Source organism: Oncorhynchus gorbuscha, linkage group LG12 (assembly GCF_021184085.1).
Source record: "Oncorhynchus gorbuscha isolate QuinsamMale2020 ecotype Even-year linkage group LG12, OgorEven_v1.0, whole genome shotgun sequence".
NCBI classification, from domain to species: Eukaryota; Metazoa; Chordata; class Actinopteri; order Salmoniformes; family Salmonidae; genus Oncorhynchus; species Oncorhynchus gorbuscha.
Window position 1 is genome coordinate 55,060,730 of NC_060184.1, and position 20,269 is coordinate 55,080,998.

General features: G+C 41.4%; 1 protein-coding gene across 1 annotated transcript in view; it reads right to left on the reverse strand.

Moving 5' to 3' along the window:
- The window catches only part of LOC123991132 (zinc finger protein 438-like), a 105,960-nt gene extending 89,190 nt beyond the window's left edge, over positions 1-16,770 (reverse strand). Inside the window, exon 1 of the mRNA XM_046292361.1 lies at positions 16,660-16,770. The gene's annotated coding sequence lies outside the window, so the exon portion shown is untranslated. The remainder of the gene's footprint in view (positions 1-16,659) is intronic.
- Between the last annotated feature and the right edge of the window lie 3,499 nt (positions 16,771-20,269).

Below are 20,269 nucleotides of genomic sequence, written 5' to 3' on the forward strand. Positions count from 1 at the left end.
AGAGAGAGAAAGAATGGGAGGAGGCCTGGAGACAGGAGGATGAAAGTAAACTAAACTTCTCCCTCCTGCCTCTGAGCACACGTACGTGCCACACCCACTGCTGGGCTAGGGAGTTACACAGAGATGAAAGGAGAGTGGGCATGGAATTCAACCTTCCTGCAATGTCACATCATGTCACTGACATATTTCAATACAAAATGCCTAGATGAAACAAACTCGATGTAAGTTTTCTCCAATGCTTGCGCTATTAAATTACTTAGCAGGCATGGATTTGAAAAATATGAATAAATAAAACTATTTAGAGGGGAAAAGTCCAGAACATGTAGGCTATTTATGTGCATCTCTACTAGAGGTCGACCAATTAATCGGAATGGCTGATTAATTAGGGCCGATTTCAAGTTCTCATAACAATCGGAAAATCTGTATTTTTGGGCGCCGATTTGCCATTTAAAAAAAAAAACCTTTATTTAACTAGGAAAGTCAGTTAAAGAACACATTCTTATTTTCAATGACGGCCTAGGAACTGTGGGTTACCTGCCTCGTTCAGGGGCAGAACGACAGATTTTCACCTTGTCAGCCCAGAGGATTCCAATCTTGCAACCTTATAGTTAACTAGTCCAACGCAATAACGACCTGCCTTTCTCTCATTGCACTCTACAAGGAGACTGACTGCCTGTTACGCGAATTCTGTAAGCCAAGGTAAGTTGCCAGCTAGCATTAAACTTATCTTATAAAAAACAATCAATCATAATCACTAGTTAATTACACATGGTTGATGATATTACTAGATGTTATCCAGCGTGTCCTGCGTTGCATATAATCTGACTGAGCATACAAGTATCTAAGCATCTGACTGAGCGGTGGTAGGCAGAAGCAGGCACAAACATTCATTCAAACAGCACTTTCGTGCGTTTTGCCAGCAGCTCTTGTGCGTCAAGCATTGCGCTGTTTATGACTTCAAGCCTATCAACTCCCGAGATGAGGCTGGTGTAACCGAAGTGAAATGGCTAGCTAGTTAGCGCACACTAATAGCGTTTCAAACGTCACTCACTCTGAGCCTTCTAGTAGTTGTTCCCCTTGCTCTGCATGGGTAACTCTGCTTCGATGGTGGCTGTTGTCGTTGGGTTGCTGGTTCGAGCCCAGGCAGGAGCGAGGAGAGGGACGGAAGCTATACTGTTACACTGGCAATACTAAAGTGCCTATAAGAACATCTAATAGTCAAAGGTTAATGAAATACAAATGGTATAGAGGGAAATAGTCCTATAATTCGTATAAAACTACAACCTAAAACTTCTTACCTGGGAATATTGAAGACTCATGTTAAAAGGAACCACCAGCTTTCATATGTTGTCATGTTCTGAGCAAGGAACTGAAACATTAGCTTTCTTACCTAGCATATATTCTTCTCCAACACTTTGTTTTTGCATTATTTTAACCAAATTGAACATGTTTCATTATTTACTTGAGGCTAAATTGATTTTATTGATGTATTATAGTAAGTTAAAATAAGTGTACATTCAGTAGTTGCAGTTGTCATTATTACAAATAAATAAAATAAATAAAAATCGGTTGACCTCTTTCTTAACATATCCTAACTATCAAGGTATTCTCTTCTCTGCTTCTCCTCACCGGTGACCCAGTCATCATTACAGCCTTTCCCTTGGCTCCTTCCTTACTAAACAGAGCTTCGAGTTTACATTATGAGAAACGGTTTCATTTCACGTGCTCGCAGTCCAGCTAGGTGCCTTTATGACTGAAACAGGACGTCGCGAGGTCGTGAGCCAGCGTCCTTTCAGCTTTCTCATGTTGTTATTACAACTTCATTATTGAACACCGGACACACGGCTTCCTCTTATCAACTGATGGTGGCTCAGAACTGGCGCCAGAGAACGTGATTATTACATGGAAATACAGTATGTTCAGCCTATTACTGGACAATGAACCACTGAAATAACAATGAAAAACTGAAGTGGCTTACTAAGCATAACGCGTCACATACACTGACTATACCAAACATTAGGAACACCTTCTTAATATTGAGTTGCAACCCCTTTTGCCCTCAGAACAGCCTCAAGTCGTCGGGGCATGGACTCTACAAGGTGTCGAAAGCGCTCCACAGGGATGCTGGCTGATGTTGACTCCGATGCTTCCCACAGTTCTGTCAAGTTTGCTGAATGTCCTTCGGGTGGTGGACCATTCTTGATACACACGGGATACTGTTGAGCGTGGAAAAACCCAGCAGCTCTTGACACAAATCGGTATGCATGGCACGTACTACCCAGTGGTGTAAAGTACTTAAGTAAAAATACTTGAAAGTACTACTTTAGTATCTGTACATTACTATTTATATTTTTGACAACTTTTACTTTGCTACATTCCTAAAGAAAATTATATACTTTTTACTTCATACATTTTCCCTGACACCCAGAAGTACTCAAAATACATTTTGAATGATTAGAATGACAGAAATTCTCAAACTCACCCACTTAGGAAGAGAACATCCCTGGTCATCCCTGCTGCCTCTGATCTGGCACACTCACTAAACACATGCTTTGTTTGTAAATTATATCAGACTGTTGGAGCGTGCACCTGGCTATCTGTAGATTTAAATAAACAAGAATATGATGCCGTCTGGTTTGCTTAATATAAGGAACCTGAAATTATTTATACTTTTACTTTTGATACTTAAGTATATTTTAGAAATGACATTGACTTTTGATAGTTAAGTATATTTCAAACCAAATACTTTTATATGTAGCCTAGGCCTACTGGTTGTATGAATTTGGAATCTATCTCCCCACAACTGTCCCAGAGTCTGTTTGGAATAGGCCATTTCTTTCTCGACAAGCTGACCAATAGAATAGGTAAACTTTTCTACTATGGGGGATAGTAGATTGATGCATTACTCATCTTGTTGAATGAGGAAAATTAGATACGGACAGGTATTCTAACATCGTCAAAGTGCACGTTAGAATTGGTTAAGAAGGACCGGACATCATTGCATCCTCGACTTGCATGTTCTGTTAATATGAATGACGATAATCTAAAAATAGGATTTCTGTCATTCTGAGCACCGTGGTTGGACACCCTAACCAGGTTATGCACCTAATGCATATGGGTCCGGCAGATTTCTCAAATTTCTGGTCAATTAAAATGTTGCCGGGTCAAATGTCCGGCGCCACATTTTCCTAACAGAAACCCACTACTACAGTTCAAAAGGCAATTAAATACGGTCTTGCTCATTCACCCTCTGAATGGCACACATACACAATCCATCTCTCAACTGTCTCAAGGCTTAAAAATCCTTCTTTAACCGGTCTCCTCCCCTTCGCCGACACGGATTTAACAAGCGACATCAATAAGGGATCATAGCTTTCACCTGGATTCACCTGGTCTGTCATGGAAAGAGCAGATGTTTATAATGTTTTGTATACTCAGTGTATAAAGCTACTCCATTAAAAGTGCACATCAGAAACTGACACGTTCTTGTCAGAAGGTTGAACCACGTTCACGTCACACAATGTCAACTGTCACCATAAATACACGTCCAAGCAACGTCCATTCCTTTATTACGAAGTCGGGAAGCATCTTGAATTTAACATTTCATTCCCTATTTTCTAGGAAGCACAATTTAGGCCTAACCAGTGACTGACTGAAACATTCACTAGACTATTTCTGTACCTGTACCACATCCAGCCATCCACAACATGGACCTTATTCATTATTCAGACTTATATGCACTTTCCTTTTCCTCTGACAAGCTGTTCTTTTGCAGGCCTGAATAGATATTAAGGCCTTCTGGTTAAGGTAGGGCTGAGTGACGAGAATGTTTCATGAAACATCTTCCAGGTAGAAAACATCTTGAGGTAGGTCAGGTTGGTCAAGTTATTTTACAGATGTTTTCATCGTTCAAGCTGATAAGCAAAAGAGACTTGAGGGAAATCCAGCAAAGAAATTGTAGGCTATATAATTTTGGCAAAATGTTAATACTGGATTGGATTTACCATTTTGTAAAATGTGCATTTCTAAGAAAAACTTGATGTCCCATTTGACAGCAAGATTACAACCTCAATGACCATAACATTGAGAATACATTACACATAAAATACAGAATGTACTGTATATGGATGTGTATACTTTGGCATGTAGGTATAGTCTCACCTTGCGTAGCAGCTCTCAGTTCATACCATGATATGATACTTCTCCCATACAGCCTAACTATTCTCCAGAACCGACCTCCCGTCTTCTATCATAAAGACTTGGCACGCGTCGAACATGCCTTCGTGTTCTTTCAATAATAAAAAACAAGGGTGAGCTTGATCATTTAAAACGTCTACAGAGTTGAGATGAGCAGAGCTAAGCATAAATTCACTCTTCGTTCTTGCAACAAATAGGCGATACCGACATAATTGACGGGAATTATTAAATAAAACAGACAAGTTTCTTTCAACCCTCACCCCCCTCCTCCCATTCCCCTCTCACCCCTTTCCCCTCACTCCCTCTCCCACCCCTCAGTCACCCCTCTCCCACCCCTCTCCCGTCTTCTCCTCTCACCACATGTGAAACCACACTGTAGCTCCTAACATGCCAAAGTAAGCGCTCCACATCTTTCAAACAGAGTGTGTTTACAATAGATCAGAGTTCCACACTTCCACTGGATTTCACTGTACTCTATTGGACTTTATTAATAAAATAAAACAGAGGGAATCCCTTTTTTAATGTAACATGATACACAATAAATGCAAATGAGCAAAAGTATGTGGACACCTACTCGTCAAACAACTAATTCCAAAATCACGGGCATTAATATAGAGTCGGTCCACCATTTACTGCAATAACAGCCTCCACTCTTATGGGAAGGCTTTACACTAGATGTTGGAACATTGCTGTGGGGACTTGTTTCCATTCAGACACAAGAGAATTATTGAAGTCGGGCACTGGTGTTGGGTGATTAGGCCTGGCTTGCAGTCGGTGTTCCAATTCATCCCAAAGGTGTTTGAAGGGGTTGAGGTCAGGGTTCTGTGCAGGCCAGTCAAGTTCTTCCACACCGATCTCGAGAAACCATTTCTGTATGGACCTCGCTTTGTGCACAGGGGCATTGTCATGCCCCCCACATTGAAGTGCCTTCCCCAAACTGTTGCTACAAAGTTGGAAGCACAGAATCATCTAGAATGTAATTGTATGCTATAGCATTCCGATTTCCCTTCACTCGAACTAAGGGGACCAAACCATGAAAAACACTCCCAGATCATTATTCCTCCTCCACCAAACTTTACAGTTGGCACTATGCATTGGAGCAGGTAGCGTTGCCCTGGCATCCGCCAAACCCAGATTCATCCATCGGACTGCCAGATGGTGAAGCCTGATTCATCACTCCAGAGAAACCATTTCCACTGCTCCAGAATCCAATGGCGGCGACCTTATCACCATGCGCACTGCCAAGCGTTGGCGACTGGAGTGATGTTCTTAGGCTTGTGTGCGGCTGCTCGGCCATGGAAACCAATTTCATGAAGCTACCGACAAACAGCTCGTGCCCACGTTTCTTCAAGAGGCAGTTTGGAACGCTCTAGTGAGTGTTGCATCCAAGGACCGATGACTTTTACATGCTACGCACTTCAGCACTCGGCAGGCCTGTTCTGTGAGCTTGTGTGGCCTACCACTTCTCCGCTGAGCCGTTGGTGCCCCTAGACGTCTCCACTTCACAATAACACCACTCTCAATTGACCAGGGCAGCACTAGCAGGGCAGATATTTGACAAACTGGCTTGTTTGAAAGGTAGAATCCAATAACGGTGCCACGATGAAAGTCACTGAGCTCTTCAGTAAGGCCATTGTACAGCCAATGTTTGTCTATGGAGAATGCATGGCTGTGTGCTCAATTTTATACACCTGTCAGCAACAGGTGTGGCTGAAATAACCAAATCCACTAATTTGAAGGGGTCCACACACACATACATATATTGCTCAAAAAATAAAGGGAACACTAAAATAACACATCCTATATCTGAATTAATGAAATATTCTTATTAAATACTTTTTTTCTTTAAATAGTTGAATGTGCTGACAACAAAATCACACAGAAATGATCAATGGAAATCAAATGTATCAACCCATGGAGGTCTGGATTTGGAGTCACACTCAAAATGAAAGTGGAAACCACACTACAGGCTAATCCAACTTTGATGTAATGTCCTTCAAACAAGTCAAAATTAGGCTCAGTAGTGTGTGTGGCCTCCACGTGCCTGTATGACCTCCCTACAACTCCTGGGCATGCTCCTGATGAGGTGGCGGATGGTCTCCTGAGGGATCTCCTCCCAGACCTGGACTAAAGCATCCGCCAACTCCTGGACAGTCTGTGGTGCAACGTGGCCTAGGTGGATGTAGCGAGACATAATGTCCAAGATGTGCTCAATTGGATTCAGGACTGGGGAACGGGCGGGCCAGTCCATAGCATCAATGCCTTCCTCTTGCAGGAACTGCTGACACACTCCAGCCACATGAGGTCTAGCATTGTCTTGCATTAGGAGGAACCCAGGACCAACCGCACCAGCATATGGTGTCTGAGGATCTCATCTCGGTACCTAATGGCAGTCAGGCTACCTCTGGCGAGCACGTGGAGGGCTGTGCGGCCCCCCAAAGAAATGCCACCCCACAACAGGACTGACCCACCGCCAAACCGGTCATGCTGGAGGGTGTTGCAGGCGGCAGAACGTTCTCCACGGCATCTCCAGACGTCTGTCACATGTGCTCAGTGTGAACCTGCTTTCATCTGTGAAGAGCACAGGGCGCCAGTGGCGAATTTGCCAATCTTGGTGTTCTCTGGCAAATGTCAAACATCCTGCACGGTGTTAAGCACAACCCCCACCTGTGGACGTCGGGCCCTCATACCACTGTCATGGAGTCCGTTTCTGACCGTTTGAGCAGACACATGCACATTTGTGGCCTGCTGGAGGTCATTTTGCAGGGCTCTGGCAGTGCTCCGCCTGCTCCTCCTTGCACAAAGGCAGAGGTAGCGGTCCTGCTACTGGGTTGATGCCCTCCTACAGCCCCCTCCACGTCTCCTGATGTACAGGCCTGTCTTCTGGTAGCGCCTCCATGCTCTGGACACTACGCTGACAGACACAGCGAACCTTCTTGCCACAGCTCGCATTGATGTGCCATCCTGGATGAGCTGCACTACCTAAGCCACTTGTGTGGGTTGTAGACTCCGTCTCATGCTACCAATAGAGTGAAAGCACCGCCAGCATTCAAAAGTGACCAAAACATCAGCCAGGAAGCATAGGAACTGAGAAGTGGTCTGTGGTCACCACCTGCTTAGCCACTCCTTTATTGGGAGTGTCTTGCTAATTGCCTATAATTTCCACCTGGTGTCTATTCCATTTGCACAACAGCATGTGAAATGTATTGTCAATCAGTGTTGCTTCCTAAGTGGACAGTTCGATTTCACAGAAGTGTGATTGACTTGGAGTTACATTGTGTTGTTTAAGTGTTCCCTTTATTTGTTTGAGCAGTGTATATATATATATATATGAATGTATAGGGTATCATTAGCAACACATGCTATTCGTAGCTATGAAACATACAGGCTGTGACCCAGTCGATAGAGAGATCAGAGTAGGCCTATTTGTCCACGTGCTGCTTCATGGAAAGCAAAATAAAAGCGATATGGTGAGGATATCACCCTGGAACACAACACTAACACGGAAGCTGACATCTTCATCGTTTTGTCTTTGGCTAAGATTTTAAATGGCTCTTCCTTAGTGGAAAGTTCCCCCCTTTTCCATCCTGCCATCATAAATCCACCTCAGTGAATCACATTATAGGCCTCCCTCTCTTGGCGTGTCCTCAAACACTGAGTGTGCATATTCAATGTTTCTACTCACATTTCTTCCTAGTCCAACTGTCATTCATTTGAGTGAATTCAGTTATTTTCTCGGTCATCGTGAAATAGGAAATGCAATATTTTAAAGGGGAACATGAACATGTTTACAACATCTATATTATAATATGCTGCTCATTCTAAGCTGCGGGAGGATCTACAATTTTTTACTGATTTCCTTCATTTTAGAATCAAAAGAAGCGTGCCGTCCTCTTACATTCCACTGGCCACTTTATAATGGGCTGGGTTATGTATTATTGTGTTTTTTTAAATGGTTTCTGTGTTTGGAATGGCATGGTTATTATTGGAGATTCAGCGGTCATACCGCAACTGATAAGCGTTTGTAGGCCAATTTTGAATCTGTTGAATGATGGCTAATTTAGCCTTGCTACAGAATTGTTAACAGGATACAGTTTAAGTCAGAAGCTTACATACACCTTAGCTAAATACATTTAAACTCAGTTTTTCACAATTCCTGACATTTAATCCTAGTAAAAATTCCCTGTCTTAGGTCAGTTAGGATCACCACTTTATTTAAGAATGTGACATGTCAGAATAACAGTAGAGAATGATTCATTTCAGCTTTGATTTCTTTCATCACATTCCCAGGGGGTCAGAAGTTTACATACACTCAATTAGTATTTGTTAGCATTGCTGTTAAATTGATTAACTGTTTTAACAACCTTCCCACAATAAGTTGGGTGAATTTTGGCCCATTCCTCCTAACAGAGCTGGTGTAACGGAATACGGTGTGTAGACCTCCTTGCTCGCACACACTTTTTCAGTTCTGCCATCACATTTTGTATAGGATTGAGGTCAGGGCTTTGTGATAGCCACTCCAATACCTTGACTTTGTTGTCCTTAGGCCATTTTGCCACAACTTTGGAAGTATGCTTTGAAGACCCATTTGCAACCAAGCTTTAACTTCCTGACTGAGGTCTTGAGATGTTGCTTCAATATATCCACCTAATTTTGTGAAGTGCACCAGTCCCTCCTGCCACCACCGTGCTTCACGGTTGGGGTGGTGTTCTTCAGCTTGCAAGCCTCCCCCTTTTTCCTCCAAACATAACGATGGTCATTATGGCCAAACAGTTCTATTTAATTTTCATCAGACCAGAGGACATTTCTCCAAAAAGTATGATCGTTGTCCCCATGTACAGTTGCAAACCGTAGTCTGGCTTTTGGATGGCGGTTTTAGAGCAGTGGCTTCTTTCTTGCTGAGCAGCCTTTCAGGTTGTCCATTTAGGACTCGTTTTACTGTTTCCTCCAGCATCTTCACAAGGTCCTTTGCAGTTGTTCTGTGATTGATTTGCACTTTTTGCACCAAAGTACGTTCATCTCTAGGAGACAGAACGCATCTCCTTCCTGAGTGGTATGATGTCTGCGTGGTCCCATGGTGTTTATACTTGCGTACTATTGTTTGTACAGATGAACACGGTACCTTCAGGCGTTTGGAAATTGCTCCCAAGGATGAACCAGACTTGTGGAGGTCTGCCATTTGTTTCTGAGGTCTTGGCTGATTTCTTTTGATTTTCCCATGATATCAAGCAAAGAGGCACTGAGATTGAAGGTAGGCCTTGAAATACATCCACAGATAAACGTCCAATTGACTCAAATGATGTCAATTAGCCTATCAGAAGCTTCTAAAGCCATGACATAATTTTATAGAATTTTCCAAGCTGTTTAAAGGCACAGTCAAATTAATGCATGTAAACTTCTGACCCACTGGAAATGTGATACAGTGAATTATAAGTGAAATCATCTGTTTGTAAACAATTGTTGGAAAAGTTACTTTTTATGTTACCTTTATTTATACAGGTTCTCTCATATTGAGATAATATCTCTTTTCCATGAGAGAACTGGTCCAATAGCAGCAAGGGGAACAATGTGTCAGACAAATCAACCTACATACACTAACACAACATTAAAACAAAACCATAAACACACATACAGTACAACAATTACATATTACATTCAAAACAAACATCTTGACTAGAAACAGTTGGCCTAAAAACAATTACACTCTTCTATGATATATACATCGATCAAGTGTTTAAACTCCACCAACGAAAGTAGATCATCACATTTTAAAATGTTCAGGAGAGAATTCCAGGACCACGGTGCTAAGTAACTAAAACTATTTCTACCATGACCTGTTGATATTTATTTACAGACCTGACTAAAAAAAGAACAGAGATAAAATGGCATTTTACCCAATATGGCCTTATAAATCAGTGTATACCAGTGTTTAAGCCTACGCAAGGTCAATGACGACCAGCCAACAGCGCTGTAGAGATCCAATGATGTGTTAGGGTAGAGGCTGAGGCCTGCATATATATAACATCACTAAAATCTAAAACTGACAGTAATGTACATCGTACCAGCTCCTTCCTGGCATTAAAATAAAAACAAGCCTTATGCCGGTAATAAAATCCTATTTTCAGCTTGAGCTTCCTTATCAAGTTCTCTACATGCACAGTGAAGCTCAGCTTATCATCAACCCACACACCCAAATATTTGTACACTTTAACTTGCTCTATAGTATGTCCAGCCAATGAAGCAATAACATAATTTGTAACATGCCTGGCATTTGAAAATACCATGCATTTTGTTTTACCCAAATTTAGAATCAGTTTTAAATCATACAGATTCTGTTGTATGATGTTAAATGCTCTTTGGGCATTTTCAAAAGATAAAGATAAACTAGTATCACTTGAATAAAGAACAGTATCACTTGAATAAAGAACAGTATCATCTGCATAAAAATGAACATCCGCTGTTTCAATAAGATCCCCAATGGTGTTGATATACAAAATGAACAACAGTGGGCCCAAAATAGAACCTTGCGGAACACCTGAGCACACCTCTATGGACTCAGATTTACAACCATCCACCATTACACATTGTGTACGATTTGATAGGTAATTTAGAAACCAATCTAGAGCATGACCAGTAATTCCACAACATTTTAACCTTTGCACTAACAGTGTCAAAAGTCTTGGACAAATCAATAAAAACAGACACACAATGTAACTTCTTATCAAGAAGCTTCAATGTTGCTGAAACAGTGCTGCAGCCAGACCTAAAAACCTGACTGCATTACATTTAAGATGTTGTTTTCTTGGAAGTAGGTCTTTAGCTGCCTACTAACTAAGGACTCCAGTACCTTTGACAGTACAGACAATTTTGACATGGGTCGATAGTTGTTAAGTAGCGAGGGATCTCCACCTTTCAGGAGAGGCAGTACAAAAGCAGATTTCCATAATTTGGGGATTTCCTTAACATCAAGTGTAAGGTTAAAAATACACGTTATGGGGGAGCAATGATGTCTGCGGCTAGGTGTAGGAGGCGGGGGTCTAGTTCATCAGGGCCAGGGGATTTTTAAATACATTTCTTTCAGGGCTTTACACACTTCTGAAACAGAGAAGGATGACAATGAGAACCTGGTGAAGGAGTGCACAGGTGTGTCAGGTAAATTCAGAGGGCTCAATTATACCTTTGACCTTTTCAAATAAACTGCCTGCGTCTACAAAAATGCTGGTTCAAGGCATTCAGAATGGAGGTTCTCTCAGTTACAATCTGTGTGTCGACCAACAATTGTTTAGGAAGCTGTGTATCTTTTCTGCACTCCCAAACCTTTCACTACTTGCCAAAATGTGGATGGATTATTTACATTTTGTGAAGTACATTTCAGGTATTGGTCTGCTTTCAATTTACAGATCATAGCCACACCCATATTCCAAAGACGTTTAAAAACCATCAAATCATCTGTCAAACCAGTCCCTCTTGCTTTAGCCCACATAGCATTTCGTTCCCTTATGACTTTTGTAAGTTCCTTAGTAAACCAAGGGTTCTCTCTGCCCTTTGTATTTTTTTTTTAAATCGCTGATGCCGATTAAAATCGTCCGATTAAATTTTTGGGGGGTAATAATGACAATTACAACAATACTGAATGAACACTTATTTTAACTTAATGTAATACATCAATAAAATAAATTTATCCTCAAAAAATAATGAAACATGTTCAATTTGGTTTAAATAATGCAAAAACAAAGTGTTGGAGAAGAAAGTAAAAGTGTGTGCCATATGTGCCATGTAAGAAAGCTAACGTTTAAGTTCCTTGCTCAGAACATGAGAACATATGAAAGCTGGTGGTTCCTTTTAACGTGAGTCTTCAATATTCCCAGGTAAGAAGATTTAGGTTGTAGTTATTATAGGAATTATAGGACTATTTCCCTCTATACCATTTGTATTTCATTAACCTTTGACTATTAGATGTTCTTATAGGCACTTTAGTATTGCCAGTGTAACAGTATAGCTTCCGTCCCTCTCCTCGCTCCTGCCTGGGCTCGAACCAGCAACACAACGACAACAGCCACCATCGAAGCAGAGTTACCCATGCAGAGCAAGGGAAACAACCACTCCAAGGCTCAGAGCGAGTGATGTTTGAAACGCTATTAGCGCACGCTAACTAGCTAGCCATTTCACTTCGGTTACACCAGCCTCATCTCTGGAGTTGATAGGCTTGAAGTCATAAACAGCACAATGCTTGACGCACAACGAAGAGCTGATGGCAAAACGCAAAGAAAGTGCTGTTTGAATGAATGTTTATGCGCCTGCTTCTGCCTACCACTGCTCAGTCAAATATTTAGATACGTGTATGCTCAGTCAGATTATATGCAACGCAGAACACGCTAGATAATATCTAGTAATATCATCAACCATGTGTAGTTAACTAGTGATTATGATTGATTGATTGTTTTGATAAGTTAGTTTAATGCTAACTAGCAACTTACCTTGGCTTACTGCATTCGCGTAACAGGCAGTCTCCTTGTGGAGTGCAACGAGAGAGAGGCAGGTCGTTATAGCGTTGGACTAGGTTGCAAGATTGGATCCCCCGAGCTGACAAGGTGAAAATCTGTCGTTCTGCCCCTGAACAAGGCAGTTAACCCACCGTTCCTAGGCGGTCATTGAAAATAAGAATGTGTTAACTGACTTGTCTAGTTAAATAAAGACTAAATAAAGGTGTACAAAAAAATCAAGTTAAATCGGTGCCCAAAAATACAGATTTCAGATTGTTATGGAAACTTGAAATCGGCCCTAATTAATCGGTCGACCTCTAGTCAGAGCTGTTGGCCGGGGTAAGGGTAGCCAGGTGGAAGGAATGGCCGGCCGTAGAAAAATGCTTCTTGAAATTCTCAATTGTCGTAGATTTATCGGTGGTGACAGTGTTTCCTAGCCTCAGTGCAGTGGGCAGCTGGGAGGAGGTGCTCTTATTCTCCATGGACTTTACAGTGTCCCAAAACGTATTGGAATTAGTGCTACAGGATGCACATTTCTGTTTGAAAAAGCTAGCCTTTGCTTTCCTAACAGACTGTGTATTTTGGTTCCTGACTTCCCTGAAAAGCTGCATATCACGGGGGCTATTCGATGCTAATGCAGTACGCCACGGGATGTTTTGTGCTGGCAGTCAAGTGGAGTGAACCAGGGGCTGTTCTTAGTTCTACATGTTTTGAATGGGGCATGCTTATTTAAAGAACAACCAGGCATCCTCTACTGACGGGATGAGGTCAATATCCTTCCAGAATAACGGGGCCAGGTCGATCAGAAAGGCCTGCTTGCCTAAGTATTTTAGGGAGCATTTGACAGTGATGAGTGGTGGTCGTTTGACCGCGGACCCATTACGGACAAAGGCAATGAGGCAGTGATCGCTGAGATCCTGGTTGAAGACAGCAGAGGTGTATGTGGAGGGCAAGTTGGTCAGGATGAGGGTGCCCATGTTTACGGATTTAGGGTTGTACCTGGTAGGTTCCTTGATCATTTGTGTGAGATTGAGGGCATCTAGCTTAGATTGTAGAACGGGCCGGGGTGTTAAGCATATCCCAGTTTAGGTCACCTAAAAAGTAAGAACTCTGAAGATGGATGGGGGGCAATCAATTCACATACAGTGCCTTGCGAAAGTATTCGGCCCCCTTGAACTTTGCGACCTTTTGCCACATTTCAGGCTTCAAACATAAAGATATAAAACTGTATTTTTTTGTGAAAAATCAACAACAAGTGGGACACAATCATGAAGTGGAACGACATTCATTGGATATTTCAAACTTTGTTAACAAATCAAAAACTGAAAAATTGGGCGTGCAAAATTATTCAGCCCCTTTACTTTCAGTGCAGCAAACTCTCTCCAGCAGTTCAGTGAGGATCTCTGAATGATCCAATGATGACCTAAATGACTAATGATGATAAATACAATCCACCTGTGTGTAATCAAGTCTCCGTATAAATGCACCTGCACTGTGATAGTCTCAGAGGTCCGTTAAAAGCGCAGAGAGCATTGTGAAGAACAAGGAACACACCTGGCAGGTCCGAGATACTGTTGTGAAGAAGTTTAAAGCCGGCTTTGGATACAAAAAGATTTCCCAAGCTTTAAACATCCCAAGGAGCACTGTGCAAGCGATAATATTGAAATGGAAGGAGTATCAGACCACTGCAAATCTACCAAGACCTGGCCGTCCCTCTAAACTTTCAGCTCATACAAGGAGAAGACTGATCAGAGATGCAGCAAAGAGGCCCATGATCACTCTGGATGAACTGCAGAGATTTACAGCTGAGGTGGGCGACTCTGTCCAAAGGACAACAATCAGTCGTATATTGCACAAATCTGGCCTTTATGGAAGAGTGGCAAGAAGAAAGCCATTTCTTAAAGATATCCATAAAAAGTGTTGTTTAAAGTTTGCCACAAGCCACCTGGGAGACACACCAAACATGTGGAAGAAGGTGCTCTGGTCAGATGAAACCAAAATTGAACTTTTTGGCAACAATGCAAAACGTTATGTTTGGTGTAAAAGCAACACAGCTCATCACCCTGAACATACCATCCCCACTGTCAAACATAGTGGTGGCAGCATCATGGTTTGGGCCTGCTTTTCTTCAGCAGGGACAGGGAAGATGGTTAAAATTGATGGGAAGATGGATGGAGCCAAATACAGGACCATTCTGGAAGAAAACCTGATGGAGTCTGCAAAAGACCTGAGACTGGGACGGAGATTTGTCTTCCAACAAGACAATGATCCAAAACATAAAGCAAAATCTACAATGGAATGGTTCAAAAATAAACATATCCAGGTGTTAGAATGGCCAAGTCAAAGTCCAGACCTGAATCCAATCGAGAATCTGTGGAAAGAACTGAAAACTGCTGTTCACAAATGCTCTCCATCCAACCTCACTGAGCTCGAGCTGTTTTGCAAGGAGGAATGGGAAAAAAATTCAGTCTCTCGATGTGCAAAACTGATAGACATACCTCAAGCGAATTCCAGCTGTAATCGCAGCAAAAGGTGGCGCTACAAAGTATTAACTTAAGGGGGCTGAATAATTTTGCACACCCAATTTTTCAGTTTTTGATTTGTTAAAAAAGTTTGAAATATCCAATAAATGTCGTTCCACTTCATGATTGTGTCCCACTTGTTGTTGATTCTTCACAAAAAAATACAGTTTTATATCTTTATGTTTGAAGCCTGAAATGTGGCAAAAGGTCGCAAAGTTCAAGGGGGCCGAATACTTTCGCAAGGCACTGTATGGTGTCCAGGACACAGCTGGGGGCTGAGGGGCGTCTTTAACAAGCGACAACAGTGAGCGACCTATTTCTGGAAAGGTGGATTTTTAAAAGTAGAAGCTTGAACTGTTTGGGCACAGACTTGGATAACAAAACAGAACTCTGCAGGCAACTCCACCCCCTTTGGCAGTTCTATCTTGACGGAAAAGTATGTAGTTGGTGATGGAGATTCAGAATTTTTGGTGGCCTTCCTATTTTCTCTTCTTATAAAACCACTCATGGCACAAGTAGTGAACGTTTCTATTTTGAATTTTTCTACAAATTATTCAATTCGCCGATTAGTCTACAGGCCACTATCAGTTCCACTGTATCTCTCTGGCACCTGCGCAGTTAGATGTAGCCATGCAGTTACATAATTCCTACCATATTGCTTTTCCAATTCCAAATACGAATGGCAAAATAAAGCTAGTCTGTTTTCTAATGTTGGCTGATCGTGAAGGTGCCATGGACAAAATACTGGCCTATATAATAATATAATATATGCCATTTAGCAGACGCTTTTATCCAAATGTGTGCATACATTCTACGTATGGGTGATCCCGGGAATCGAACCCACTACCCTGGCGTTACAAGCGCCATGCTCTACCAACTGAGCTACAGAAGGACCACATTAGAGGTACCTATATGACATTCGTCAACAGTTCCCACAGCCACAAAATCACAAACCCCACCTATTTCTACAATTTATCTTCTTAAAATGTGATTTAAACCTAACATTAACCCCACTGTTAACCTGTATGCCTAACCTAAAATTAAGACCAAAAGTCAACAACAAAATTACTTTGTGGCTGTGGTAACTAGAGGAAACCCCTATGCATTATGACATGAGTTGATACATGACCTAGTCTACTGTAGCTAAATGCATGACACAAAAAGAATATGCACGACTTTCATGTTTGAAAATCAGTGGAAAGCACACATGCACAGCTATTTCGCACACCTAAACACACAGGTTGTACACTGGTAGCGTGTGTTTTTCCTGATATACAATGTTATGAAAAGGCCAAAGAAGCCTGCTATCGCTCCCTCTGTATCCTTACTTTCCTATTGGCTGAAATTAACATCCGTAATATCATTGCCCAGCAAACTCATTACCATTGGGATTTATTTTCTATTGCCAACGGTGAAAGGCTTAGAACAAATTGTAGAGTTACTTTCAGACATCTCACCTGTATCCCCAGTTGTTTTGGAGGCTTCTTCGTTAATTTGTCAATTGCGACATATTCATTTCTTGTAGAACGGCAGATCTTCATAACTGTTTGTCTACAGCCATTTTGAGCTGTACCTCGAGCTAAGGAGGACGGGGGTGATAGTAGTAAGTCGCTGCTCTTTCAATCAAAATCTTACTCAAATTTATGTTGGTAATAGTGAGACAAGTAGAAACTGAAAACACAGTTTGAATTTATTTCGATAGTTTTCATGCATTTTGTAAAGAATGGAATATGTTGCAAGCGCATAGTTCCCTAACCCCCCTTTTTGAGTGAAATGGTATGTCTCTTAGAATACTGGGTTAGCTCGTCAATTGTAGCCAATCAGCGACGTTGAAATGTAAGCCTCCAAATGATCAATATAAACAGGACTTGACGCTTGCAAGTACAGTAGAGGTATGATGCTAAAAAAAATGCACACTGTTATTTAATCTTCAACCAGTATTTGAATTTATGATGAACAGCCCTGCAATGCTCTGTACTCCCGGTCAAAATCTGTGCATACACAATATAATAAGTAGCCTATGCTGTCCTATCTTAGTTTGAAATGTGAGTTCCACATAGGCATGGGTTGTGTTACTGTAGTTGGCACGCAAACAGTTTGGGCGTCGTCATTCTTTTTCATATTTTTCTATTACACAATACAGAAGGTTATCAAATGATGAGAATCCTTATTTTGTGTTACTGTAGTAATAGTAGTAGTATAGTATATTAGTAGGCTATTCTGATGACAGTTTCCATTATAGAAGCACACCATGTTGCTTCTGCAATGTGTAGGCCATTCTCTTCCACAAACACACAACTCCCCGATGGTGTAGAACAATATGCTGCTGCCTCCCTGGATGTATTCAAGCATGATGTTATTACTTTTGCTGGGATCAGAGTCACTTCAGGCTACACATGTCCTGTTCAGTTAACCGCTGTCACAGCCTGTAGTGTATGGTCCCTGGCAGGTGGTGTTGCTCACTGCTGTGGCGGTGTAGTGAGGCAGAGCGAGAGAGGCTTTTCACAGTCTGAGGAATCGCCTTCACACACACACACGCATGCACATGCATGCGCACACACATTCTCTCGCTCAGTCACACATGCAAAATATAGTGTTACAGGTGTTATTATCAAATACTCATATTTCTGGCTGAAACATGGTTTTCCTCCTATAGGATGTTGTTTCTGTTGGTGCAACACAGTTACAGGTAGTGTATAATGAATGATGTGGTGCTGTGTTGTTATATTTCAAGCTGATTGCGGACCAGAGGCAGCTTATCAATATTTCACATCTCCCAGAGCAGGAAGTGAAAGATATAGGTGACTAGCTTCTAATGAAACACTGAGGAAGCATAAATGTTTCGCTCAAACATACTGTATTATTGACCGAGAACAGATAACTATGCACAGAGATCCTATTAAATTACTAGTAGTAAATTATTACTACTACTAAATTACTACTATGTTTTAATATGTTACTATTGCCATTTGAGCAGGACCTGGCGTAGAGGTCCTGTGCCTATGAACAATAGACTTAAAACATTTGAAAGGTAGGTGACACTTTACTCATTTTTGCGTTCAATACCTTCATCTTTGCTTCATTTGTATTTATTTATTTTTTGTAATTTAGCAGACCTTATCCAGAGCGACTTACAGGAGCAATTAGGGTTAAGTGCCTTGCTCGAGCGCACATCGACAGATTTCTCACCAAGTCGGCTGTGGGATTTGAACCAGCGACCTTTCGATTATTGACCCAACGCTCTTAATCTGTAGGTGAAGGTAATTCTATTTACCTTCATCACTAAATAGAATTAAGAATGGGCTGGGCTGTGGCAGTAATGACAGTATTGATCGGCTCACAGAAACCCTTTCAGGCTAGTAATCACAAAGCAGCTTCTGTGGATGGAGGGATAGGGTGAAAGAGGAGTGAGACAGACTGATATGTGGTTTGCCCATTTAGTCAGGTAATCCTTACCCATTACGAGTCAGATACATGGCTACATAGCTGACTGATAGGGCACCATTTTACAGTGTACCTTTCTCTGCTCTTTATCTCACCACTATATCTCTCTCCAATCTGGAGCTTGTATCTCAGCCCAACTGCAGCCCCGCTACTTATGCTGAATACCTGAATACAGCTTATATGCAATCAGCCATTCATGTCAATTCACTTGACCCAAAACAAGGGGTTATATTTCTTAGTCATTTTCTTTTTTGCAGCTTTATGGAGATAGAGGGTGATCTTGCAAAGATTCCCATGCCAATTCTCTCTTACCATAAATACAAAATAATTTAGGCTCCAGAACCATGCTCATTATGTCAGTGTAGTGAAGAGGTTTGATGTTTTGAGATGAAATGCTTTAAGATTAAATATTCATTTTTTTTATATATATTGGTTAATTATGTATTTATGTGTCCACTGTCAAGTTGAAACTCATGCTCCAGTGAGGGATGTTTCAGGCGTATGTTTATGCCAATGTTGCGGAATACATTTCCCCCTTATTATAGGATTTCTGAGGTAAACTCGTATGCAACCTTATGGAAATATTAAATGAGGAGAGTGCATAACACACCTCACTGGACACATTCTGTGAGTGTAATTATTTTGCCTCTATGGCCTATTTATTGCCTTGGCTCCCTACTCTTCTACATTTGCACACACTGTACATATATTTTTATATTGTGTTATTGACTGTACGTTTGTTTATGTGTAACTCTGTGTTGTTGTTTTTGTCGCACTGCTTTGCTTTATCTTGGCCAGGTCGTCGTTGTAAATGAGAATTTGTTCTCAACTGACCTACCTGGTTAAATAAACGTGAAATAAATCAATATAAAATGATCCTGCACAGCATCCTCTAAGGTGAGAATGTTTAGGTCTTTATTGAGCACATTCTAATAGGTCATTGTTGGCCGGCAAAATGTTGTCCCTTCTTTTATAATTCATCATGGAATATACTGTAATTCACTCAATTATTATTCATTTACTCTAGTATTATGGGTGGAACAAGCCATTTACTCTAGTATTATGGGTGGAACAAGCCATTTACTCTAGTAAGGTGGGTGGAACAAGGTCATTGTTGGCTGGCAAAATGTTGTCCCTTCTTTTATAATTCATCATGGAATATACTGTAATTCACTCAATTATTATTAATTTACTCTAGTATTATGGGTGGAACAAGCCATTTACTCTAGTGTTATGGGTGGACCAAGTCATTTACTGTAGTGTTATGGATGGAACAAACCATTTACTACATTTACATTTAAGTCATTTAGCAGACGCTCTTATCCAGAGCGACTTACAAATTGGTGCATTCACCTTATGACATCCAGTCATAACAGTCCCTTTACAATAGTGCATCTAAATCTTAAAGGGGGGGGGGGGTGAGAAGGATTACTTTATCCTATCCTAGGTATTCCTTAAAGAGGTGGGGTTTCAGGTGTCTCCGGAAGGTGGTGATTGACTCCGCTGTCCTGGCATCGTGAGGGAGTTTGTTCCACCATTGGGGGGCCATAGAAGCGAACAGTTTTGGGCTGAGCGGGAACTGTACTTCCTCAGTGGTAGGGAGGCGAGCAGGCCAGAGGTGGA